The sequence below is a fragment of the Papaver somniferum genome, chromosome 11 (genome assembly GCF_003573695.1).
Source record: "Papaver somniferum cultivar HN1 chromosome 11, ASM357369v1, whole genome shotgun sequence".
Classification (NCBI taxonomy): domain Eukaryota; kingdom Viridiplantae; phylum Streptophyta; class Magnoliopsida; order Ranunculales; family Papaveraceae; genus Papaver; species Papaver somniferum.
In genome coordinates, this window is record NC_039368.1 from 90,481,606 (window position 1) to 90,509,093 (window position 27,488).

At 35.6% G+C, this 27,488-nt stretch overlaps 1 pseudogene; it reads right to left on the reverse strand.

Annotated features, from left to right (window-relative positions):
• Window positions 1-237: 237 nt before the first annotated feature.
• LOC113320477 lies at window positions 238-2,949 on the reverse strand (annotated as a pseudogene).
• Window positions 2,950-27,488: the final 24,539 nt, after the last annotated feature.

Below are 27,488 nucleotides of genomic sequence, written 5' to 3' on the forward strand. Positions count from 1 at the left end.
TTCCTCCCAGCAATGTTAAAAGGAAATATAGTTTCCAATGTTTAACATGATTAGGCAGCAAACCCAAGTTAGAAGATAAGGATGACTGGAGGCCAACTCCCGAACCACAACAATACACAGAAACTGAGAACTGGAGCACTGATGGACGACAAGAAAACGAATGAATTAACCAGAAAATAATATCATCATCCTAAAATATCCAAGAAGAAAACCAACACATAAAATAAATAAACCGAAGTTTTTTTCCACAAAATCAACACTCTATGGACACCAAAAATATACCAACTAGGACTTATACCCACTCCCCTGAATCGACCTCATTGCTCCAAGAAGGAAATTAATCGACCTCCTCAATCTTGGGTCCAGGTCCAGAAGAGCCAGCACCAGCAGAAGGAATATCATCGTCCATGCCGCCACCCATATCAGCACCTTCACCTTGGTACATCTTAGCGATGATGGGGTTGCAAATCCATCTGTTTCATTTTGTCATCAAATTCATCAGCTTCAGCTAGCTGGTTGCTGTCTAACCACTGAATGGATGCTTCAATCTCATCTTCAATTTTCTTCTTGTCCTATGGTGCAAGCTTTGAGGAAATCTTGTCATCCTTGATGGTGTTCCTCATGTTATAGGCATAATTCTCAAGGGCGTTCTTTGATTCAACCTTCTTCTTGTGTTCCTCATCCTCAGACTTGTACTTCTCAGCTTCCTGAACCATCTTCTAAATGTCCTCCTTTGACAACCTACCCTTGTCATTAGTAATTGTGATCTTTTTCTTCTGACCGGTTTTCTTGTCCTCAATTGAGACATTCAATATACCATTGGCATCAATGTCAAAGCAGACAGTGATCTGGGGGATACCACGGGGTGCTGGAGGTATACCAGATAGTTCGAATTTACCCAACAAGTTGTTATCTCTGGTCCTAGTTCTCTTACCCTCAAATACTTGGATCAAGACACCAGGTTGGTTGTCAGAGTATGTATAGAAGACCTGCTCCTTCTTAGTGGGGATGGTGGTGTTTCTTGGGATCAAAACAGTCATCACACCTCCAGCAGTTTCCAGACCAAGGGATAGAGGAGTAACATCCAACAGTAATAGCTCTTGAACCTTCTCATTGCCCTCGCCACCCAAAATTGCATCCTGGACAGCAGCACCATAAGCAACAGCCTCATCAGGGTTAATGCTCTTGCACATCTCATTTCCTTTGAAAAAATCTTGCAACAACTGTTGAACCTTAGGAATCCTGGTGGATCCACCAACAAGTACAACATCATGGACATAGCTCTTGTCCATATTGGCATCTCTTAAACACTTCTCAACCGGCTTCATACACTTTCTAAACAAATCCATGTTCAACTCCTCAAATCTAGCACGGGTGATGGTGGAGTAGAAGTCGATACCTTCAAACAAAGAATCAATTTCAATGGTAGTCTGGGCAGTGGATGATAGAGTCCTCTTTGCTCTTTCACAATATGTTCTCAATCTTCTAAGATCCCTGGGGTTTCCACTGATATCCTTCTTGTTCTTTCTCTTGAATTCCTGAACAAAGTGGTTCACCATTCTGTTGTCGAAGTCCTCACCACCAAGATGAGTGTCTCCAGCCGTGGATTTAACTTCAAAGATACCCTCCTCAATAGTAAGAAGAGACACATCAAAGGTACCACCTCCAAGATCAAAGATGAGAACATTCTTCTCCCCAACACTGGTGTCCTTTTTGTCAAGACCATAGGCAATGGAAGCATCTGTAGGCTCACTGATGATATGCATAACATTAAGACCAGCAATGACTCCAGAATCCTTTGTAGCTTGACTCTGTGAATCGTTGAAGTAGGCAGGGACTGTAACAACAACATTCTTAACTGTATAACCAAGGTATGCCTCAGCAATCTCACGCATCTTAATCAAGACCATGGATGAGATTTCTTCAGCAGCAAACTGCTTCACCTCGCCCTTGTATGAGACCTCAATCATGGGATTGTCAGCAGTACCAGCAATAACCTTGGAGGGCCAGTGCTTAATATCACCCTGGACAGTGTGATCACTGATCCTCCTTCCAATAAGACGCTTTGTATCTAAAGTAATATCAAACAAAGTTCAATAAAGATAAAGAAAATCCTTAATATATAACATCATGCATTACTTAGAAACACAGCAATTGACATTACTAACAACCAACAATGAATACAATTCATGATAGCTGATGCAATTAAATATACCATTGGAAATTACTATTGAAAAACCGACCCAATAACATATGATGACATACTTAACCCGTATAAAATAATTTCAATTATAAAAAACCTAATTACAAGGAACTATATTCGAATACGAGAAGAAAAATAAACAGAGCATCAACAGTTATTTTTGAAAGACAGCGAAATTATGATTAATAACTCACGGTAATGGATAACTATAATACAAGTTTCACACATATAAGATCCTAGGATAGATCTAAGAATTGAAAATCAATTATAGAGCCAAGCGATCAAAACATTGAAACTTCAAATAAAAACCAAATCTAACTAACATGTGATTTCACGGCAATTCTAATTAACGTAACATGGCGCTGATTAACCATAAAAAAACACAGAAACATCTTAACCATTGCATAATAATATATCTCAAACATACCAAACAAAATAAAATAAAGAAACATGGAAAAAACCACAAAACTCAATGAAAAAAACAGAAACACTTACCAAAAACAGTGTTGATAGGGTTCATGGCGACCTGATTCTTAGCAGCATCACCAATCAGACGTTCAGAATCAGTAAAAGCAACATAAGAAGGAGTGGTTTTATTTCCTTGATCATTAGCGATGATTTCAACACGATCGTGTTGCCATACTCCAACACATGAATACGTTGTACCGAGATCAATTCCGATCGCTGGTCCTTCACCTTTCCCTGCCATTCTACAATCGTATGATGAATAAAACTGAAAAGTAATAGCTAAAAAGAATCGGAGATGCTGAATTGCTAGGGTTTTAGTTTGCTCTGTTTAAAGAACTTTGTTTAGGGAAGGCACGGAATTAGAAACGAGTACTTATAATCTTTTGTATTTCTAGAATATTCTTATGGTTTTTTGACCGTCAGATTTTAGATAAGTAGACGGTGGATAATTTGTGTTTCTTTTTGCCAGTACCGAAAAAATTTCACCTATTCTGATTGGGATTCTTGTTAGCAAATTCCTATTTTCGGACGAGTAGGAAATAAGAAGGGTACTTTTGACAATCTGTATTTATTTGCAGATTGAGGTTCATTGTTAAGGTTACACACGACTCATCAACCAGAGGATCATGCTTCACAAAAAAATAATAATTACTTAACTGGATTATGCTTCAAATATGATCTAGCAGCACTAAGGCCACACATCTTGCAGTTTGTGATGTCAGCTAACCATAGTTTGATTACGGCTAAATTCAACCGTACTTTTTTTTGTTTTCTGGTCCAATCAATATATTTCAATTCATTCAAATCAAAATACTGATTACATATTCGCGTACAAGAATAACAAAAACATCAAAATACAATATGATTAAACCCCTAATACAATTAAAGATACCAATTACAAGTAAATCGCGAAGAGAAAGAGCGATAAACCGTAAAGATACCTAATTTTTGCTTATGTAGTAGGGAAAATGATGGTATTATCCGGAATCAATCCCGATCATTTAATCTGATTTTCTTTTTCTTTGATAAGAGATGCTCCTGAAAGAAAGGAGTACTTTGCCCGTAATCTTGTATACCCAAACGAACCTGGATGCCCTGAATCTCTTATGTTGAAAATAGATTCAAAGTGATACCGTGTTGAATGATTGATTTTTTTGAACCGAGAATAGCAAGCCACGATCCATCCATGAAGATTTGAAAAAATCGCCCGCAAAGCGAAGAGACAATCGACCAAAATGACGAAGAAAAGTCACCCCAAATGGCGAAAAAATATGTCGAAAGACATCAAACTCATAGAAAATATGTTTTATTTGATTAAATAATAACTAAAACTTAATAAAGAAAAGAAATCTTGCTCAGATCTGGTCCTCTTGACCAGATCTGAGCAAGAGGTTGATGAAAGCTTTGTTTTTTTTTTCTTTTGGAGAGAGAGAAGAGGAAGAACCGTACTTTTAAGTCTCGTATATTTTATCAAACTGTTTTAGCTTCCCTCTTCTGTTTTGGTTGACACACGAGCTGGCAATTAAGCCCAAAACCCGCGGGTTCACCCGGACCGGCCCGTACAAACCCGAACCCGGCTCAGCTCATTCCTAAACAAGTCGGGTTAGGGTTGAGAAAATATCGGCCCGTGCATAAACGGGTAAACCCGTCCCGTGTATCCGCGGGTAAAACCCGAAACCCGTAATTCCTATTCATATGACTGACACGTGCCCCTCCCATCTATACGTGTCTCACTCTCACTGTCTCCTCTCCTAGCCCTAGGTATAAAAAGAAAAAACCCTAAAAATATCTAATTTTTTCTTTTCTTCTTCTGTTCTTTCCCCCCTCTGCAGCGGCAGTTCTTCAATTCTCTTCTCTTCTCATGATATTTCATCTTCTTGTTCGATATTTACAATTAACGACAACAACAGTGGTTAGCGACTAGCAGTAAGTAACTAAATTCGGTGATTTTGATGTTTGAATCTTTTGAGATGATCACTGATTTAGGTTTTAAATTTTAATTGGGTTATCTGATTTTGATGAGAAATTGAGAATCATGATTCATGAGATACAACTTGGTTTATTGACTTATTGTATGTTTGTTGTTCAGAATCCTGATTCTGGTTTTGGTTCTTATTTGGACAACTTGGAATCCCCTTTAAAGGACTGTGTGGAAGTGGAACTGGAGATCAGTCAGGTAGTGCGGAACACCGAGGTTATCGCAGCAAACAACACGACTATACCAGCGTAAGTGTCCACAGACTCCACACATCTACCTTTTTTTTTTCTTTTTTGGAGTGTTGTATACTTGTATTACTTGGTGGAAGATGATGAATGAAATTTACATATGATTTCTCTTTGTACATTATATATATCATATTACAAAATCTATAAATATCTCATAGTAGAAATGAAGGGTTTTTGTATTTTTTCTTTTGCATTTTGCTTTTGAAATACTGAGCTAGTAGTTAGTAGTTAGTGCAGGAATTATGATGAATGACAAGCTGCATAACATTACGAAAAAGGAATTATGATGAATGACAAGCTGCATAACATTAATTTATGATGAATGACAAGCTAAGAATTGAGTTTATACTTTATATGGAATGGAATTTGGAACTGTGTAATTGTTTTTAATCCATGTAGGAAAAGAAGATTGGGATGAGGACAATGGGATTATTGGAAAAGATGTATTAGGATTTGAACTTGGTGCAGTGGAGGATGAAGCTGTGGAGGATGGCGAAGTAAGTTCTTATGCGTCTAATTAGTATGCGTACTTCTTCAATATAAAGCAGGGTAAATATGCAAATTTCATGTTTTTGATTTGAATCTTTCCTTTTGTTTGATTTGTTTTTGCTTGAAGTGACAGATTCATATTGAATAGTTGGAGCAACTCAAAGATAGACATGGAAAATGAGAAATTGAGAATGTTTTTTTGGACAGAAAGTTATCACAGTCTCTCCAATTTGTATAGGAAAGAGATTGGAGATGTTCTTTTTTGGACAGTTATCACTTTTTTTGATTGACCACAATATATATTTTGTGCAGGAAGTGGTTATTAATATCTTTATTGTTGGAAAGTCACAAAGTACAAACAATGGTATTACTACGGTCTTGAAGGGTGTTTTTCTTTGTTGAAGATATCATGAACTAATGATTAGTGTACTACTGTATTGTGTTCCTTTTAAAGTACAGAACTACAAAACTAATGTGGTTAAGTTACTTAAGTATTTCAATTTTCTTGATCTTAAATTTTGGTGCCACAATTCTGTTGAAGTGTTGATAAGTTGATTGAATTGAATCTAAATATCAAATGAATTAGAGATTATTGTTAGGTTGCAGAGAAGGAGCTTTAGATGGCCTGAATATGGCCGGAAATATACCAGATATCGGAGGAAACTCTGTCAAATTGGTTTCTGGTGAGTTGACTCAGTCACATAGTTGAGTAACCAGAAACGGGCTAAGTAACCCGCAAACCCGCAAGCTTAACCCGTTACGGGCGCGGGTTGAAGAATTGACCACCCGTTACAAAAACTGACCCGCGGGTTTTAACCCGTATTAACCCGAACCCGTGTAACCCGTAACGGGCAAGCCCCGACCCGCCCGTTTGCCCCCATCATCTTCCTTCCATCTTTTTTTTTCCAGCTTTCCTACTTATTCTTCAAATGGTATGTAAACACTAGAGTTTCTCAAAGTAAGCTATTGTATAGCTAGCTAGCTAGTTAAAGGGTGTTCATGCCCTCCGTTTTGCTTCACAAAGCAAAACAGTATTAGATTACCTTATTAAACACCAGAAATGTTAAAACTTTGCATTCATATGAGAATAGTTTGCTTCACACAGTTAACAGATCCTGTGACAGACATCCTTTTTGAACCAAAATTAAGTTATTGTTATCTATCTTAGCCGGAAATTGTAAGTTTTGAAGAAAAAACTATTGAAGTCTGATATTTCCGAAAGTTTTAAAACATTCGCCGCTGCAAATTATTCTTGCTTTGGCCATTTTATACAAAAACGTTGAAATTGCTCCATTGGTGATCCTACTTGCCACTATTATCTCTACTTGCTCACTTGTTGCAAGCAAACATTTAATAGTTCAGTTAAAATGCATATACGAATTTCGAGATAATAAAGAAGGGCATAAGAATTATCATTTCGAAGATAGTATCAGGTGTTAAGTAATCTCTGCAACTCATGTTGTAGGTTGCTAGCAAGTCAACCGGGATACCTTTTTTCCATCAAAAGTTCTAAAAAAGTCTGAGACAATATGTACACCATTACAAAATGTTATATAAAGAGGCAAAGAAATCCATACAAAATTTCTGGCTTCTGATGTGCACTTGCATTTCAGGTTCCAAATTATGTTAAGGTATAAAATTATTTTTACATCGCACGCCAATAAAAACGGTTTTGGAGGAAAATGAAGCAGCCAAAGACATAATATACAGTTAAGCAAATCATCCACCATCATTATTATACCCCAAGTTTTCAAGATTATATACAGTACCTACCTGATCAGACTGGACATTTTCGAAAATATTGTTGGTTCTTTCACCTTCCGCCGCAATTTATCCCTAAATAAACACGAAGTATACAGTTAACAAAGACATTATATGCACATGAAATAGCTAGTAGGAAGTTTATTTCGTGGACAAGGGTTTGGTCAAGTACCTTAAGTTGTGGACAGTAAGGGATCGACAACGAGGTAGCACTTTTATCTTGATACACAAAATCTAGCTGGAGATTGGAGCTACTTGCCTGTATGTTGTCATGTGTTGAAAATGGTATTAATATTTCGCTCAGTGTTGCTGTATTTTGAAAGCCATGGGTACTAACCTCCAATGCAGTTGGTTGCATGGTGGCAGCGGAAGGGGTTAATTCTTCAACTTCTGAATCAAAATGAGATATTCCTTCTGCATCTGCATCAAAGGGGGACACAATTTCTACATCTGTATAAGCAATTAAGGTTTTAATTATATGAATTTTTTAAACAAACATAGTAAAGGAGAACAAAAAGATAATAACAACTAAAAAAAAAGATTAGTTACCAACTATACACACCTGCAGTAGTGGACCTTGATTAGAAAATTTTCTTTTTCATTGCTTTCTTCGTCACCGGAACTGCTGTTTTTTTTTCTATTGGCCCGCACTGGCATTTCTCTTCCTTTTCCCTGTTGACAGTTTAGTCTTGGTTGATTTTTTCACTGCTGGTTTGGTCTTGGTGGGAAGCTTTCCTGCATTTCTTTTTTGGTTGTTGATTTGCTCCGACTTTTCTTAGTACGTTTCTCTATGGGCGACTTGATTCGTCCAGCCTTCTTATTCTTTCTTTTTTTCCTTATAGGATCTCGTATTGTTATGTAAGCACCCACCGGAAGTTGGATACTTATTTCCCCAAGGTTATTTTCATTGCGTACACTTATAACGTCGTTAATATTTTTTGTTTGATCATCTTGACTGGATTTTAAAAAATCATTCAACTCTCTTAGAACTCCAGTCAGTAACTTCCTTGTGAATGCAGTAGAAGTTTCAGTGGTTGTACCTTTCATGGCTAAAGATAGAGCCATTTGTGCCAAGTCACTGTACATGAGATTAGAACTATTATCCTGAACTGTTATCCCAAGCTCTTCAATACCAACACCATTTTTGCATCTATTGTCCAACGACTTAAAAATTATTGGGATATGAGATCATACACTTGGTGGGTGTGCAATATCTTCATAGAATGAGAACACAACATTCCCATTAACTAAAAATTATTGTAGCTACACCGAACATAATTATCTGAAAAGTTATATGTAACCGTGCTAGCTAACTAAATGATGTTAGCATGTATGTATATAATGGTCCATCTTGTTCCACATTTTCCAGAATGAGATCCAAAGTTTTCTTATATTCGTTTTGGAAATACGCAAATATTTTTGTTGTGTAACGTTCTGCTGCTCGAGCTTTTACTAACCAATAACTATGCAGAGGTGGTTTCTTTTGCGTACTTCTAAAATCTTCCAATTTCTCTGTATATCGACGACTTGTAAGAACCTTGTCACACTGAACCGAGAAACTCTTTAGCGACAAGGTTCTTCTAAGATACTTCTTCAAAAAATTATTCATACCTTCACTCCGTTGTGTGGTTGTCATACCAGCACAAAAATGCATTCGACCATATACCCGAGCCCATTTCTCTTTTTTCTTATATAAAGTTCGCAGCCATTTGTTATTAGTTAACTTGTATTTTTGAAACAACTTTTTCCACATGGATTCAAACTCTTCTTCGGTTTCATTTTCATTCATACACTTTTTTAAATCTTTGGGAAAAAATTCAGAACTTGCAAATACATGAGAAAGATGTTTTGCAGCCAATTTAAAAATGTGCCAGAGACAAAGTCGGTGATGAGTATTTGGGAATACCTGGTTAGTTGCATTTATAATTGGCGTTGCCTGGTCTATGAAAATTGTATGTGGATGTTTCCCATTCATGGTATTTAAAAATGTCTTGAATAACCATACAAATGAATCTGTGCTCTCATCCAGTAGTAAAGCGCACCCAAAAAGAGTCGTTTCCCATGATTATTTACACCAACAAAGGGTGCAAATGGTTTATCATAGTCATTAGTTCCAAATGTCGTGTCAAATACCAAAACATCACCGAAGAAACTGTAGTCCATCCTACATTTTGCATCACTCCAAAAACAATTGCACAATTGACCAGACTCATCCATTCTAATTGCATAAAAGAAGTAGTATGGATTATCTTTTTCCTTCGCCTGAAAGTATTCTAACAGATGTTCAACATCTCCTTTTCTTAGGACATCTTGACGACGTCTTCTTTGTATATGATTATTACAGTCCATTTGAGTAAAGTTCAGATTTTCAGACCCCCTGACTCAACACTGAAATATGCAAAAATATTTTTCTGACTTATACCTGCATCATGCATGTTTCCAATTAATCTCGCTTGACCAGTTTCTATTTTCCTCTGTGATCTCAATAGATGCACTTGCCTTGGACAAGTAAGCACGTGATTGTGTTTTTCCACAAATTCTATAATAGAGTATTTTGAATCATCACTTACTAGTTTGATAACTAACTTTTCTTCGCAACATGTTCGTGCATGCAAGTGTCATTTCATAGGAGACCCCCTTATATGCTTTCGATAATTTCCTTGATTTGAACAAACCAAAGCTCTTCTACAAATTGTTTTATCTTTGCGGTGAGTGGTCAAATCTTTACGGACCCAACGCTTCTATCATAACGATTATAATACTCACGTGCCTTTTCTTCTGAATCAAACTCATACCTATTTTTGGCACTTCTTCGTTAGCGCCCTTTAGGCCTTCACTAATTGGGACATCCTTTTCCATAAGAAAATCATCGATGTCTTCGTGCATAGTGTGTGGCTCAAGAATCACCATGACCTGATTCATACATACAACAATTGAATAAATAATAATAGAATACTTATCAAAGTAATTTGGCAATTCGATACAAAATTTCACACATTCGTATGAATGTAATTAGCATTGTCTTCGGAATCGCTGGTCAAAGGGAACTCGATTACACTCATGTCGTGCCAATTATTGGTATACCCATTCATTACTATACATTATGAATATAATCAAATGTAGTTTTTCAAGATAAGAAATGACAATTATTCTGAATGCATATTTCATCTCTTGTTAATCACTATAAAGTTAATATGACAAAGATCTCGTACTGCTAGAACAAGCCAATAAAAACTCATCACATGTTGATAATAAAATCTCAATCAAACCAAATCAGGAACTGTAAAGAGAACATTACCTGGTTTACTTATTATTTGGTTTCAATTAGGTATAAAATCTGTTGTTTGCATCCCTCTAGTTCTCAATTTTCACAAAGAAAAATAAAAGCTCTTGAAGATCGAGGAGAAGAATTTTCTTTAAATGCAAGTTCTCTACGAAATAAATATAATAGGCTTTAGGTTTTCCACGAAATAAGAGACTCTTAACTTCCCTTGCCGCCCAAAAGTTATTTTTACCGCCTAAAGATATTATTGGATATTCTTCCAAAAATACGGCAAAAAATAAGAATATCTCGTTGCTGGAAATACGTTAGAGAGTAGAAACTTAGGATATAACCATAGTCAAACCCAAGGTTAAAAAGTTTCCAAATACCTTCCACTGGTGTTGCTAGATCAAAAATAATTCCCGGCGTAATCCCCTTATCCACTTCTTTTGCACCGCTTCTGGATGGAAAAGGCTTTTTTCTAGCGCTGATAGATCAAATAGCTGAACATATAGCACATTGTGATGTCATCCAACCCAAGATTCAACTCTTTAGATGTAAAGTATACAACCGTATTTTGATTACTTAGCTGCTTCCTTGTATTGATGCTTAATTGTTTCTAGATATTGGCACACCCATTTTTCCCTCATTTTACTTTTTATTTTATTTATTTTTTGATTTACTATAGATGCTAGAGTTTCTTAAAAATAGGTAAGTAGATACTAGAGTTACTTAATCAAGATGAATAAATATTCATCTTTTACAACTGTTTCGACTGCACTCAATGAAAAACATTGACAAATCATTATTAAGCTTTTACAACTGTTTTCATAGCTAATTGTTAATACAGAGGATTTCTATCATAATTATTACTAAGCTAAGGTAAACCTACTTCTGTATATTTTCAAATTTAATTGATTATTATGGTGGTCCGGGTGGTAGTAGTGAAATTGGTGAGTAACTTCTTTTGTTCGTTTAATTAGTATGTCATGATGAACGCTGGAAAGAGGAAGATGCGATTGTTCTATATCATGGAGATAAAATCAAAACCAAGGTTGGTGATACAATCTATGCTGATATTCGTCTTTTTGGGGGAGATCCTACCATGCGTTGGATTTTAATTATTCATATGATGAATGGAGGTTGAATCTATAGAATTATGTTGGTTCATAATTGTTGAATCTATTTTGTTCATCCCTTACGATATGTTCCTACTCGTGAATCTTCATAAGTAAATAATTATCGGGGGTTCATGTCTTTTCTGGTCCAAATTGGCGTTATATAAGATACGTTTAAGATATGGATGGATATGTTTACATTTAAGCGATATACATAGATGTACCCCTGTTATAATATCCAAAAGACTAATGTATCGTAGTTTTTTTTTAAGTTACAAATATAGGCATGTTTGCATTTTTCCATCGAAATCTGTTAGTTTCGTCAACTTCTCATGAAATTAGTCAATTTTTCGTTGACTGATAATATATTTTGATAGTTCAAATTACCGTTTTATCATTTAAATATTTATCTTATAATTAGGTTTGGAATAAAACCAACGGTTTAAATATTATGGATTTTTATGGAGCCACGTGTTGATTCCTGGATTGAACCATCTTCATCTCAATAGAAGTCGATGACTACGATTGGATACTACCGATAGAATCTGTAAAATAAAATCTACAGATGTTTAGAATCACTAGAATTAAATATTCCATATTCTTCCTTTTCTTTCCCCTCTTCTCTGGACGCTTTCTTTATCTTTCATATTTGTTTTGTTTGTTCGATTAATTTTTTTTATTATTTTACTTGATCTTGTTCTTCCCTGACCAACTAGGACACGAGTTCAATTAGGGTCGAGATCGTTTTTTTTTTTAAGATTTGGATGTGAATTTTAAGTTGAATCAAACGGAAACCTTAAGTCCATTTTATATAATAGATTATAAAATCTAGTTACCGAAAGATGAAATAGATAAGAAAATTTAGTGTTTATGATTTTTAGAGATGATTTGGTTAAGGTATTGTTTGTGGTTGATACTGTTGTTGTATTACAGAGTTAAAAAGTAGAATTCTGAGTTGTTTGCTAATTCGATTGATTGGCTTTATTCTGTGACGTTAAATAAAACAAGTAGATAGTATAAGAAGATATGGGTGAAGATTCGAACGAGAAAACATGGATCAAGATTAGGTTTATTATCTTTGATATAAGGTGGGAACGGAGATGATTGGAAGTGGTTTATGGTTGTTATTAGAAAAAGTTTTTGAAGTTGAAAACAACACGAGTATGAATGGTTTACTGAATTAGGTTTATTTTTGCAGCAAGAATTCATCGAAAGAGGTGAACTGAAGCCGTATGATTTATGGCTAAATGGGTGCAATTGATGATGTGTTTTTAGAAGTTGAATATGATTAGAACATAGGACTTGTATCAAATTATTGTTCTGCAGGGAATACTTAAGCTGGTTACTTTGTCAAATCGGTCAAGTCCATGAACTTAAATATTTAAATCATAAGGAATGTAATATTTGCAAACCGTGGCTATAATCTTCATGATTGATTCAAGTGAATCAAACCGATTTGATTTCAATTGTGTTTTCTAAGAAATTGAGAAACTCTTTAACTAGTTTCATTTAAACTAGTTATGGTTGAGATGAATAAGGTCGATATGAGAGTAATCATATGGCTAACCTCGGTTAACTATTTGTGAGCCAACATGGTGTACACGTTTAGGTACAACTACATAAACCCAAATGAGGGTACATTTCATTTGTTTGTAACAAGCTAAGTTAGATCTGACGATTGAAAGATATTAGCTTGGTTGAATCGGGTTTTTCATCTAACGGTGAATATTGAATGCTTTGTTACCAAGGTAACTTGGATTGCAAACCCTGATTTGAAAACTATATAAAGGAGAACTCTAGAAACTGGGAAAACTAATCCTTACACCTCATGTGTGTTACTAGTTGCATAACTAGAGTCGATTCTCCTTTAACCTTAGGTTTCTTCTCGAGACCTTGTAGGTTAACCACTTGAGGAGTTCATTGGGATTGTGAAGCCAGCCCCAACTATTATCTTTGTAGTTGCGTGATCTGAACTTGCTGTTTCTATCGTGTTGAGTGCAATTTAAATAATTGTCTCGAGATTTTATATCTCCGATATGCAAGATAGAAAAGTAATCAGAAACAAACTTCGTCTCATCGTTTGTGATTCCACAATAACTTGTTTCGCTAGTCGATTAAGTTTATTGTGAGGTGATTGTTAATACTAGGTTGTTCTTCGGGAATATAAGTCAGGTTTATCAATTGGTTCCTGTTCACCTTGATTTATCAAAATACGAAACAAAAACTCTTGGGTATTTCTGTGGGAGACAAATTTATTCAATCCTATAGAATTTTCTGTGTGAGACAAATTTTTCTATCAAGTTTTCGACTTTGGGTCGTGGCAACTCTTAGTTGTGGGTGAGATCAGCTAAGGGAATCAAGTGCGTAGTATCCTGCTGGGATCAGAGACATAAGGAGCGCAACTGTACCTTGAATCAGTGTGAGATTGATTAGGGTTCAACTACAGTCCAGTCCGAAGTTAATTGGTAGTATGCTAGTGTCTGTAGCGTCTTAATACAGTGTGGTGTTCAATCTGGACTAGGTCCCGGGGTTTTTTTGCATTTGCGGTTTCCTCGTTAACAAAATTCTGGTTCTGTGTTATTTCTTTTCCGCATTATATTTTTTTATATAATTGAAATATCACAGATTGTGCGTTAAGATCAATCAATTAGAATATCCAACCTTGGTTGTTGATTTACATTGATTGACACTTGAACATTGGTCTTTGGTATCGTTCAAATAATTCCTCTTATATTCAATCAGGCTCGCAGATTTCTATTTGCTGATTGCGGATTGAATTAAGAGTTCGAGATATTAAACTCTTTGATATACTTTAATCTAGATTGAGTATGAGTGTCTAGTTGATTCTCTAGAAAGTTTATTGGAGTAAGTCCTCTCATATTGCCAAACGAATTGTTGGATGTGGTTATTAGACCCCCGCATTTTCATCATAGTCCTCCTTCCTACAAGTTTTGTAGATTTTGGGCTGATGAGCCTGATTTTTTGGATGTTGTGTGTAATGTTTGGAATAATCATGTTCATGGTAATCCAATGGTGGTTATTGTGACTAAATTTAAGAGATTAAAGAAGGTGTTGTGAGATTGGAAGAATGGAAGATTTAAGAGGCTTTATGACCAAGTGGTTGTTGCTCAAGTTCATATGCAAGATCTCCAGGAGAAATTACAGGTTTTTCCTTTAAATTGAGATATTGCTAAAACAGAATAGCAAGCAGTCACTTCGTATGCTAAGCTTGTTAGATATGAAGAGTTTTGGGCCAAAGAAAAATCTAAAGTACAATGGATGGAAATGGGAGATGTTAATACTAAATTTTTTCATTCCAGTTTGAGGGAGAGAAGGTCAAGAAATAATATTATGATTCTTAACTCTAGAGATAATATCAGGTTGGAGGATGATAGATAAATTGGTGCTAAGTGTGTTGACTTTTTTAGTTCTTTGTTTAATGTGGCCTCTTCTGGTGATTCCATGGATGTCCTTGAAGACTTTCACTTTGAGAGTTTTGTTTCTCCTAAGGATGCTTGCAATTTAATAAGGTCTGTTACTGGAGATGAAATTGTGGAGGCTCTTGCTTCTATCCACTCCTCAAAGGCTCCTGGTTCTGTTGGTGATGATTTTGTGGATGCCATAAGGAATGTTTTCCAAGTCTGGCAAGTTACTTAAAGAGGTAAACAGTACTTTCATCACTTTAGTTGCCAAGTGTGAGAATCCTTTTTCTATTATTTATTTCAGACCAATTTCTTGTTGTAATTTCCTTTATAAGTGAATTACAAAAATCATCTCTAGTAGAATGAAGTTTGTTTTGAAGGGATTAGTGAGTTCCAGTCAGTCTGCTTTTATCTCAGGAAGATCCATACAAGACAATATCCTTCTTGCTCATGAAATTGTGAGAAATTATCACACACCTGTGGGGACTCTAAGATTCTCTTTGAAATTGATCTCTAAAAAGCTTATGATACTGTTAGCTGGGAGTCAGATAGTGATGTAATGAAGAAGTTTGGCTTTCCTGATTTATTTATTAACTAGATTCTTGAGAGTATTTCATTTTCCAAGTTTTATGTTTGGGTGAATGGGTCTCCCTTTTGGGGCTAAAAGGGGTATTAGATAAGAATTCCCTATGTCCACTTACCTTTTTGTTATGGTTATGGAGGTTTTAAGTATCTTACTGAAGAAAAAAGTTACTTCTGGTTCCTTTGGTCTTCATCCCAAGTGCAAGATCACTCACCTAACACATCTCTTCTTTGCAGATGATGGTTTAGTACTTTTTTTTAAAGGCAATATTAAAGCTGCTCAGGTGCTTGGTAAGGTTTTATTGGATTTCAGTCAATTTTCAGGCTTGGTGATTAACTGTAAGAAGACTTCTCTTATTCTTTTGTTATCGAGGAGTATATTCTTAAGGGCATAATTGCTAGTTTAAAGTGTTAAATGGGGTCTTTACCTGTTAGATACTTGGGAGCTCCTATGATTTTTACCAAACTATCTTATAATGGTTGTTTACCTCTCATTGAAATGGTAATCAAGAGGGTTAAATCTTGGAAGAGGAGGCATTTGGCTTTTGCTGGGAGGCTAATGTTGACTAAGCATGTTTTTAGTGGGATGGTTTATTTTTGGTTTCCTGTTTCGTTTTACCTAAGAGGGTGATCAAAGATTTGAACACCATCTTTAAAAAAAATTTGTGGTGTGGCTCCGATCTGAGCAAAAAAAATAATCATGTTGGATGGGATCAAGTTTGTACTTCTAAAAAAGTTGGAGGTCTTGGAGTTAGAGATTTGGAACTCACTAATGTTAATGCCAATCTAAGGCATATTTGGGATATCTCTTTTGGGAAGGGGACCATTTTTACTCAATGGATTCATGTTAATCTGGTTAAAGGGAAATACTTTTGGTCAATGTCTATGCCTAAGGATTTCTCTTGGAGCTAGAGTAGGATTTATGGGAGTTTTCCTTGGTAATGGTGAGAGCACTAGCTGCCTCTATGGGTTTGGGCACCTTAATGGGAGAATTTGTGATTGGATCCCTGAGAAATATTGTCAGACTATGTGTCATGATCCACAGATACACTTGGATAGCTTTATAGAGGACGAGATGTGGAATTTTCCTTTGTGCTCTCATAGTGATAAGTTTTCTACTTCTTCTCTTCTGCAGGAAGTGGAATTTGATGCTAGAGATAAGGACTTAATTATTTGTAAAGCTAGCATTATTGGGGAGTTCTCCATGAAACAGACTTATATTGCTTAATTTAGTGGGTCTAGAATGGATTTTCCTTGGCATAAAATTATTTTGTTCAAACATATAATTACAAGGCACTCTTTTATTTTTTGGGTGGCTTGCTTGAGAAGGTTAAAAACTAGAACTAAACCGCTGATATGGGGTATTATTGAAAGTATTGTGTGCTTATTATTTGATAGAAAATCTGAGGATGAAAACCACTTATTTTTGAGTTGTCGTTACTCAAATTCCATTTGGAATGGATTACTTCTAAAATTTGGTTTCTTAAGGGTCCATGTAGTACCTGGGATGCTGAGATTTACTAGTGTTTTTATCTAAGCTTAAAGGTGATGATGTTGTAACCACTCTGAGAAAACTCTGCTTGAACAGTTTTGTTTATCATATTTGGAAAGAAAGAAATAGAAGAGATCTTTCTAACCAAAGTCTGAGTGCAGATGGGGTTAATCATTTTATTATAAATGATGTCATATTGAAATATGTCTCTTCTAAGATTTCTGAGATGGATAGACCCTCAGTTTAGAAGGATGCTGGATGGTTGGGATATTGAGTGTATTTTTAAAGTTCCTCATGTGATTTCTTGTGCCTAGATGTTCCCTTATAATGATGAAGTTATGATAGACATAGATGGGTATAGAAAGGATGATTCTGGAGGGTGTGGTGCTATAATCAAAGACCATTTGGGTACTACTCTTTCTGCTGCTTGTGGTGGCCTTGTGCTAGCTACTATTATGGACCATGAATTGAAAGGTGTATAGTTGGGTCTGAAGATATCTAAACTTAAAAGACACAAGAGACTGCACATTAGTATACCGACTCTTTGGTGGTGTATAAACTACTTTCTGACAACAAGGTTGTTCCTGCTTGGAGTGTACTACATATTTGGAGAAGGATTGTTCACTTAAGACATGTTTTTGATTTCATTAGATATTCTCATGTGTACAGGGAGGCTTGCCTGCTAATATAGAGCCATTAATTTATTAATTCTAGTCGCAATATTCATCAATTGAATTCCTAAAAAATATTCTATTTTCATCATAATATTTCATTACTTCAATTCATGGTATTTCCCAACAGAATTTCATGGATTAGTAATAAATACTCACTTTCGGGCGTATGGCCACCACCAAGTAAGCCCCGATAAAATGGTGTGAGTGTACTTAATTAACAATAATGCACGAACGAGCACCCAAAAATATGAACGAACGAGGAAATATGAAGAGCTAAGGAAGTTTGATAAAATAATAATAAAAATAGGGAAGAGGCGTCACGGGACCGGGTCCACCAGACGGCCAGCCATGCCACGACCGTGGCGGGTGTTACGTCTCTCCAATTCCTTGTTTTCTTATTATTATTTCTCCCATCTCTTGAAACTCCCTCATTCATGCAAACTCCTAATTCTCCATATTTCTCCAAATATTGCTCAACTCTCCAAAAACCCTAGTTCCATGACTATTAGGGTTTTCTTTTACCAATAATATTAAAATAATTGTATTTTAATATTATAAAATATTGGACGTACGAGCAAAGTCCTACTTGCTCATTCTGAAAATTGAGAGTTTCAATCAAGATCAAACTCTTATGAAAATTCAAAATATTTCAGGAATGGACGCGCGAGGGACATGGTGGCCCGTGCACCACCATGACCGGACATGGTTGGCCTTGGCTATCATGGTCGGTCGGTCCCGCGTCTTCTCATTATTATTTAATAATAATTTTTATATCTCATAACTCTCCAAATCCTCATGCATGGACATTCCTCCGCACGCTCGGACGTCTTTCACCACCAATAGCCGACTCTCATGCCCATTGGTTGGTGATATTTCTTGACCCACATTGGACAACTCTTCATCTTCAGGATCCAGGGTTCTCTAAAATTAGGGTTTTGAATTAACGATAATTCGATAAACGTTGAAAATTTTATATTGATCCAGCAATCAATACTTTAATGTTTGTCCTGCTACTAACATTTTTAATTGCTCGACCGAGCACCATCCTAGAAGGTTAGTTAATGGAATAAATAAAAACCATCATACTTTTACAAAAACGATAATAAGAACACTTACTTTTGAACATCCTGGAAGTGTTTTTCGTTTATCACCAGAGATTGGTTTCAATCTCGGTAGTCATCTCAACAGCCGGAGCTTCTTTTCTTGGCGAACTAACGGCCATCACAAAATCATGGAGACGCTCAAGTTGCTCATTCGAGAAGTTTACATAACCCGGAGTCGCATATGTGGCTCGGTCAAAACGAGGAAAAAAGTAATCATGCTCATCCACATGTGTGCAGTCTAAACAAGTTTTAAGCTGCTCAACTAATGGTTTACCAATTCAAACATTCGGGACACATTGATCAAGAGCCATCTGTTGTGCTGCTCTGTCGATATTATATTATTCCACAAGAAATTTTCCTCGCATCATAGACACTAAATGGCCATGAGTATAACTCAACATAAAATATCTTTCACCAACACTGAGATCTGCACTGGATTTTATAATAATGTTCTCTTCGGCATTGAAAGTGACCAATTGAGAAACAAAATGAGGAATGGACACCCACAGGCGGAAATAAAATCAGACTCATTGTATAACAAATCAATGAGGTGTATCTTGGATCGAGCTTTCTTGGTGGACCAGTGCAAAATCCTAGCGTTGTCTTCTTCAGAAAAAGCATGACGTGCATCAACACCTGGCCCTTGCAGGACGCTACGAGGAATAGGTGCATAGTTGTTGAAAAACTCCCACAATAATGCTTGGAGAAACATTAAATTAACAAATGATTCAATTTTCATAAATCCATTAGAGACGCTAGAATCTATAACCAAGGAATCCAAGTTGGAGTATAATGCACCCAGGAACAGACTGCCAATGGGAAGTGTCTCACCCTTTTCCATTTTAATAGCGAAGGGAATCACAAATGAGTTCCACAAGTTCCCACTATCTTAAAAACGTCTCTGGACAACCACAAAGACAAGAAAGCAACAATAACAAATGTAATATTTATAAGTCTATTATGATCCTTTTTTAATGGCCACTAATGCTTCTGTTAGAGCATAGCTCGGTTGAACTCACCAAGCGTTGGTATGTCATATTTTAGTATCAAAACTCATCTAGAGTTGCTTGATTAAATACTATAGTCAACTTATTTTAGGTTATGAATGTTGAGACATACAAGTATTACTATGAAGACCTAAAGAATGAGAAGAAGTAACGACTGCAACGACAACATCATCCTTCTACTTGAGGTTAGTAATATTGACTTGATCTTGTTTCAATTCCAAACGTATCTTTCAAGTCGTGCTATATTGAAAACATAACATGCGAATATTGTATATAAATAATACTCTAGTGGATAGACATGATCATAATAGTACGGTCATAGTATTAAGGAATTACATTACGAAGTATAACGCTTATCCTTTGAACTTCGTAAATACGATATCGACATAATCTTGTATATAGTTTTATGATTATGTGTATGGGTTTATGGTGAAGATTTCATCCTAGGAGAAAATGTTTTACATTATTTAAAGGAAGTAGCTTCGTGTACTTTTTTCATGAACTGAAAGAGAAATCAATAGGTATATTGGTCTGGATATTCATTGCATATTCTTTGGATGACCAATATGTGTAAGTTGGTAGCACCGATCTTAACTCAGGTTATGTATCTTGGTATAACCGATCAAAATACCTAGACTTATGATTTGGTACGACCGGTTCTGGAAATTGGTATAATCGATCCTAAGTCTTCACCATGAGATGGTATGATCGATCCTTGTAATTAGCGTGACCGATTCTGGTAATTGGTGTGACCGATCATAAGAGGTAGTGTGACCGATCCTTGTAATTTGTATGAATGATACTACACAAGTAGGTACCATGTTTAGGTAGAACCGATCCATGTGATTGATATAACCGATCTGAACCCATATATGTGACTTGGTATGACCGATCACAACTAACCATTGTAACTTGGTATGACCGATCACATAGTAGTCTTGGAATTTTTGTAGAACCAATTCGATAATTATTTGTAAGTGTGGTAGAACCGATTCCAAGATGCAAATCTGTTTTTCCATGAATTACATGTTTTCTTCATGAACTTGTGCAGTTTCGGAATTAGGATTTGTTGTGTAAAGATGTCCACATACTTTGAACATGAGCATTAAGTCTTATCATTTATTGTTCAAAGATATTCCTTGGTACTCAAGGTGATCCTGCACCGAAATAAATTGAGAATCTTCTAATTAAGGTTTTTGGTTTTATATGCTTTAATTACCAGCAATTAATGTACTCTAGGAAATAAAAATTAATGATGTGCATTTATTAATTGAAGATTTTCTATGAGAGATTCCGGAAACTAGTGGACTACATTTATTAGAATCGGGAAAACCGAATTTGGGCATTCATTGCATATCTTAAGAATATTTTCGTTTTTGGAAATTCCTTGGTGTCCAAACAACCTTGGTCTATAAATACCTAAGTTTTCATTTCTAGAAAACTATCCTATGAGCCAGGCAAACTTCATTTCTTGTTGTTTCTGGTGGAGTCGTCTAATCGGAGAGGAAAGTATCTTAATTAGGTGAAATCTCTTACGATCGCTCGTTTAACACTTTTTTGGGATCAAGAAGCTCTACGAGTACCGTTGGTAGAAACTAGATAATTGCAGTGTTATTAGTTTTCGATTATTGATTTGATTGAAAAACGATTGTTGAAACTTTGATTGCACCTAGTTTATTTATTCTTGAGAATCTTCTCTTCTGATATAAGATTCACTCAGACTAGATCAAAGTATCGAAGGGATCTTTAGAACTGTTATTAGATCTAAACACATCTTATGATAATTCATCATTAACAGATTTTGTTTTGTGTTTGATTGATCACAGGAAGATTCAGTTGTTGTTGTGCAGGTTTTTGAAGACAATAGAAGATTTGAAGTTGAAGAAGAATTCTTATTATTTTTCGTATCTTGTGGATTTAGTGCACAAACCTTGATCAGATGGGATTCAACTAGATCGATTCATCTTTGATAAACTTGATTGATTAGTTGCTTGAGATCAACATCACTTTATAGTTTCTCTTTGAGATCTATGTTTATTGAATTATGAATCTAAAGATTGATCATTTAGGTAGTCATTATTTAGATTGATCTAACCAGACAAAGAATTTTATTAGATTAAACATAAGAGCCTCTGTCAACGACTTATTAATATCTTCTAGCAAGATTGATTAGAGTGGCTACCAAACAGATTCTTACTTTGCTGTTTGGAATACGATCCAAAGGACTTGATATTCACATGCGTGAATCTAGAAGTCGAAGGCGTAGGGATACTGAGGGAACAAAGTAGCTAAGGGTAGTCTGCTTGGTCTCAACTATACGAAGTTGGTATTTGATTTTGTATAGCGGCTTAATTCTGAGAGTATTCAAAACTGGACTAGGTCCCGAGTTTTTTTTTTGAATTTGCGGTTTCCTCGTTAACACATATTGCTGTGTCTTTTACTCTGTTTTCTGCATTATAATTGTTATTAAAATTATATAAAATACACAAGTACGTTACCTCTGTAATAGTTGATATTGATCTTATGGAGTTTCGGTTATTTCTGAACCTATTATCAAGTACATAAGTTTTTGTCGTATCATCTCGATCTTGTATCCATAGTCAATCACACAAATGATCATGTTGTTTTATTGTCTCGATCTCGTATCCATAGACGATGACACGAAGTGTGAACCGAATTGTCGTATTGTCTCGACTTTGTCCATAGACGATCACATTTGGTAGAGTACTTATAGGTGGATAAATAAAAGATTGTGGTGTATTTGGGTACCCTCGTCTTTTCACTTGGTATCAGAGCAGGCAAACATGAAAATATCTAACAACATGTGTTTGGTGCGATCCAACCTATAAGATTTGAATCTAGTGGATAATTCATTTAAAATATAGCAAGATGATGGCATATTGTTTTCACAACATACTCTCCAGAAAGTCAATTTGTTTTCAAATCCTGATAAACAGCTCAACACTGATACTTCATACATTGAACACAATTCAGGGAATATTAACCATTGTGAGTTAATAAGAAAACAAACACCTGTGATGCACAAGTCATATTCAGATGACAATGATGAGATTAGATTTTTCGTAAAGCTTGCTGAAAATAATCTAAAAGATAATATATATTATTCATCTGTCAAAAGAATTATCAAAGATTTTTCGATAAAAACCGGGTCTAATATAGAAAATGTGCTTCAAGGAACTCTTGAAATTCATGAACCTCCTGACATGATGATAATCACGTCAAGTCTTTGTCAAGATGAAAATACAGTCTTGGTTCCACTTGAAACTGAATCTGAAAGTTCTGACAATCATGTTAAAGTCAGAAAAGATTTATTAGTTAATGTGATTCTGTCTTTCAGAATCCCTTAACTAATGAACAACATCTTGATTTAAACAGACTAACCACCTGCAAAAATCAAAAGAAATGTGTTTCGAAACATGATCCTTTGACTAATATCTGGTCAAGAAGAAATGTCTCTTACAGTGACAAGGATCAATTTAAATGCACGCAAACTAATGATTTCAAATCATTTTGTTTTGATAGACTGTCCAATTCAGGATCAAAGAAACAATCTAATCTAAAGAGGTTATTGCATTCCAAAGAAAAAATGGGTCGATCTAGTAGTACTACTCAACTCATGACCCAAAAGGTTTCTAGTCACACAAATAAGATCCTTCAAGTTGTGACTTATAGATGTATGAAACTTATTCTTGGAATTATGACCAATATCCGTAACTTCAGTTCGCGTACCCGTTTGCAAACTTAAGTGTTTGAAGTTCTAAAATCGGCTAAGTATGATTTCATACTCATGAACAAATACACTTATAAATTAAGGAACGCAATCTTTGCAAACCGTGGCTAAAATGTTCATGAATTGATTCTTTTGAATCAATCCGATTTTGCTTCAATTGTATCTTGTATATTTTTATGAGAATATAAACAATTGAACAACTCTATGAGTAACACAATTAGATTCATTTGATTATCATTTGATCTAGAATAGTTAAGATGAATATGTTTAAGACAAAAGTGGTCATATGGATAACTTCGATTAACTGTTATTAAGCCAACTCAATATACACGTTTAGGTACGATTACCCATATTTAAATGAAGGTATATTTCATTTGTTTGTAACAAGCTAAGACCATCTAACGGTGGAAATATATTATCTTGAATCTTGAATCGGGTTTCATCTAACGGTGAATATTGATTGCTTTGTTCCAAAGCTATCAAACCCTGATTTGAAAACTATATAAGGGAGAACTCTACCAACTGGGAAACCTAATCCCCACACCTCATGTGTGATACTAGTTGCGACTAGAGTCGATTCTCCTTTAACCTAGGTTTTTCCTAAAACCATTATATGTTAATTACTTAAATACTTCATTGGGTTCTGAAGCTAGACCCAACTATTTTCTCTGTAGTTGTGTATTCTAATCTTACTTGTTCTATCGTATTGAGTACTATCTTCTCTAAGATTTGCTAGAGATTTATCTCCGATAGGTAAGATATAAAAAGTAATCACAAAGCTCTTCGTCTCATTCTTGGTGATTCCACAATAACTTATTCTACTACCATGTAATTAAGTTATTGTGAGGTGATTGATATTTTTAGGCTGTTCTTCGGGAATATAAGACCAGATTATCAACTGGTTCATGTTCACCTTGATTAATCAAAAGACAGAACAAACTTCGTGGGTATTTCTGTGGAAGACATATTTATCTATTAAAATAGACTTTTCTGTGGGAGACAAATTTGTTTATCAAGTCTTCAACTTTGGGTCGTAGCAACTCTTAGTTGTGGATGATGTTAGAGCATTGCTCGGTCGAACTCGCATGCGTTTCTATCTCAAGCACGTTTGTCAATATTAGTGATCAAAACTATAAGTCTTGATTTCTAGTCTATTATAGCTAAGTCTCGGACTAGGATAGAAAGTGTAGTTGAGCTCAAGGACTTCATGGCGATTCATCATACAAGTAGAAGAACTACTCAAGGAATCGGTGGAACTTCTCGAAAAAAAGGTATGTGAAGACTTGAAATTATCTATCACTTAAAAGTTTATCTACTCTATCTCTTACTCTTTGAGACAAGAAGTCGTATGCTATATATATAGACTTGGGTTATACACATTTGGTATTTCGAGCCGAGTATACCTCACCTATCTATATCTCGAAATATGTGTTTGTAAGCTTTTCGCTTCGATCTAGTTTATCTTTACCATGTGACGAAAGTCATGTTATGTTGAAATCATCTTGAAAATTGCTTTGACGAGAAATGGTGTAACAACTATATAACGTCCTCTAAGAATGTTTCAATGATTGAAATGATAGTTTAGATTACATAACTAATGGTAAACATAAGCATTGTTGTGGAAATACATTTATGTATAAGTCCTATTCCTTGAACCAAAGTTTGCGAACTTTGTTGACCAAGAGAACCGGAAGAATGGTGTGAGCCAAGTCCGCAAACTGCCGAAGTTCTCAAACCCGAGAATTTCTGCTGGAGTTGACAAACTACTTGCGAGAAGCTAAGTCCGCGAACTCAGTCCGCGAACCGGTGAAGTTCTGAAACCCGAGAATTTTTGCTGAAGTTTGTAAAATCTACCCGGTAACTTAAGTCCGCGAACCTAGTCTCCGAACTTGAGAAGGTTATATATCTGAAGATGATTTCTGAACTTAAACTTAAAAAGACTAAGGAATGCAGTTTGCAAACCGTGGCTATAAAGGTTCATGAACCGATTCGAGTGAATCAAATCATCTTTGCTTCAATTGTGTCTTGTGTAGTACATAAGATTTCCTTGCAATTGAACAACTCTCTAACTAGTTCATATGAAGTCATTTGAACTAGTTATGGTGAAGAAGAACATGGTTGATATGAAATGCTCATATGGCTAACCATTTGGTTAACTATTGTTGAACCAACAAGTGCATCCCTTTGGGTACGGTTAACAAACCTAGAAGCGTGCATTGTCAAGTGTGTGTAACAAGCTAAGTTTTCGATCTAACGGTTGAGAAATATTAGCTTGAATCTAAATCAGTTTTTCATCTAATGGTGAATATTGAATGCTTTGTTACTAAGCTAACATTGATTGCAAACCCTGATTTGAAAGACTATATAAAGGAGACATCTAGTATTGTGCAAAACTAATCCCCACACCTTACGTGTGATACTAGTTTGCATACTAGATTCGATTCTCCTTTAACCTTTGGTTTTCTTCTTCTAAAATCAGGTTAACGGCTTAGATACTTCATTGGGATTGTGAAGCAAGACCGATACTACTTTTATCGTAGTTGTGTGATCTGATCTTGCATCTTCTATCATACGAGTACAATCAGATTGATTGGCTTGGGATTGATATCTCTGATAGGCATGATATAAAAAGTAATCACAAACATCTTCGTCTCATTGTTTGTGATTCCGCAACATCTTGTTTCGCTACCATACGATTAAGATTGTTGTGAGGTGATTGATAACTCTAGGCTGTTCTTCGGGAATATAAGACCGGATTATCAATTGGTTCCTGTTCACCTTGATTATTATCAAAAGACCGAACAAAACCTTTAGGGTTTATTTGTGGGAGACAGAATGATCCTTTGATAGACTTGTCTGTGTGAGACAGATTTGTTTATTGTCAAAGCCTGCGATTTTGGATCGTAGCAACTCTTAGTTGTGGGTGAGATTAGCTAAGGGAATCAAGTGCACAGTATCCTGTTGGGATCATATGTGTAGGAGCATAACTGTACCTTGGATCACTGGGAGATTGATTGGGGTTCAACTATAGTCCAGTCCGAAGTTATCTTGGAGTAGGCTAGTGTCTGTAGCGGCTTAATACAGTGTATGTTCAATCTGGACTAGGTCCTGGGGTTTTCCTGCATTTGTGGTTTCCTCGTTAACAATATTTCTTGTGTCTGTGTTATTTCAATTTCCGCATTATATTGTTTTATCTTTATAATTAAAATAATACAGGTTGTGAGTTAGATCATCAATTAGAGTAATCCAACCTTTGGTTGTTGATTGTCATTGATTGATCCTTGGATATTGGTCTTTGGTACCATCCAAGTTATTCCTTTATTTGATTAAAGACTCGCTGATTCTATTAGTTCGAGTAAATCAAATCAAGGGAGAGATATTAACTCCTAGATATACTTTAATCTAGATTGAGTCTGACTGTCTAGTTAATTCTCTAGAAAAGTATATTGGAGTTAGTCCATACCGTTTGCTAAGCGAAATATTGGGTGGTGTTGTTAGACCCCCGCCTTTTCAATTGGTACTAGAGCAGGCAAACACTCTAAACCTAATAAGTTTGTGTTTGTTCGTTCCTTAAAAATTGTCCCATGGGAAATTTCTTTGAAAAACTTGCTCTTGGCATCTGTAATGCACGCCAGAGTTCCTCAAAGATTGTTCAAGGATTATTATGGTTAAAACCTCCGGGTTCACATGATAATCTCATATCATCTAAAAAGGAATATTTGGATGATGAGAACCAATCTAAAGAAAAAATAAAGAGAAGGAAAGACTGGGGAAACGTTCGTCACGCTCAAGGACATGGACTCTCACTAGATTAACTCTTGATCTTTTTGAGGAATACTATCATAATGGATCAATTGATAAAGATCTATTTAGAGCGTTCGAAGGTGTTTTTAAACTCGTAGAAAAACTTAATTCTGTTAAGTCTAAGAA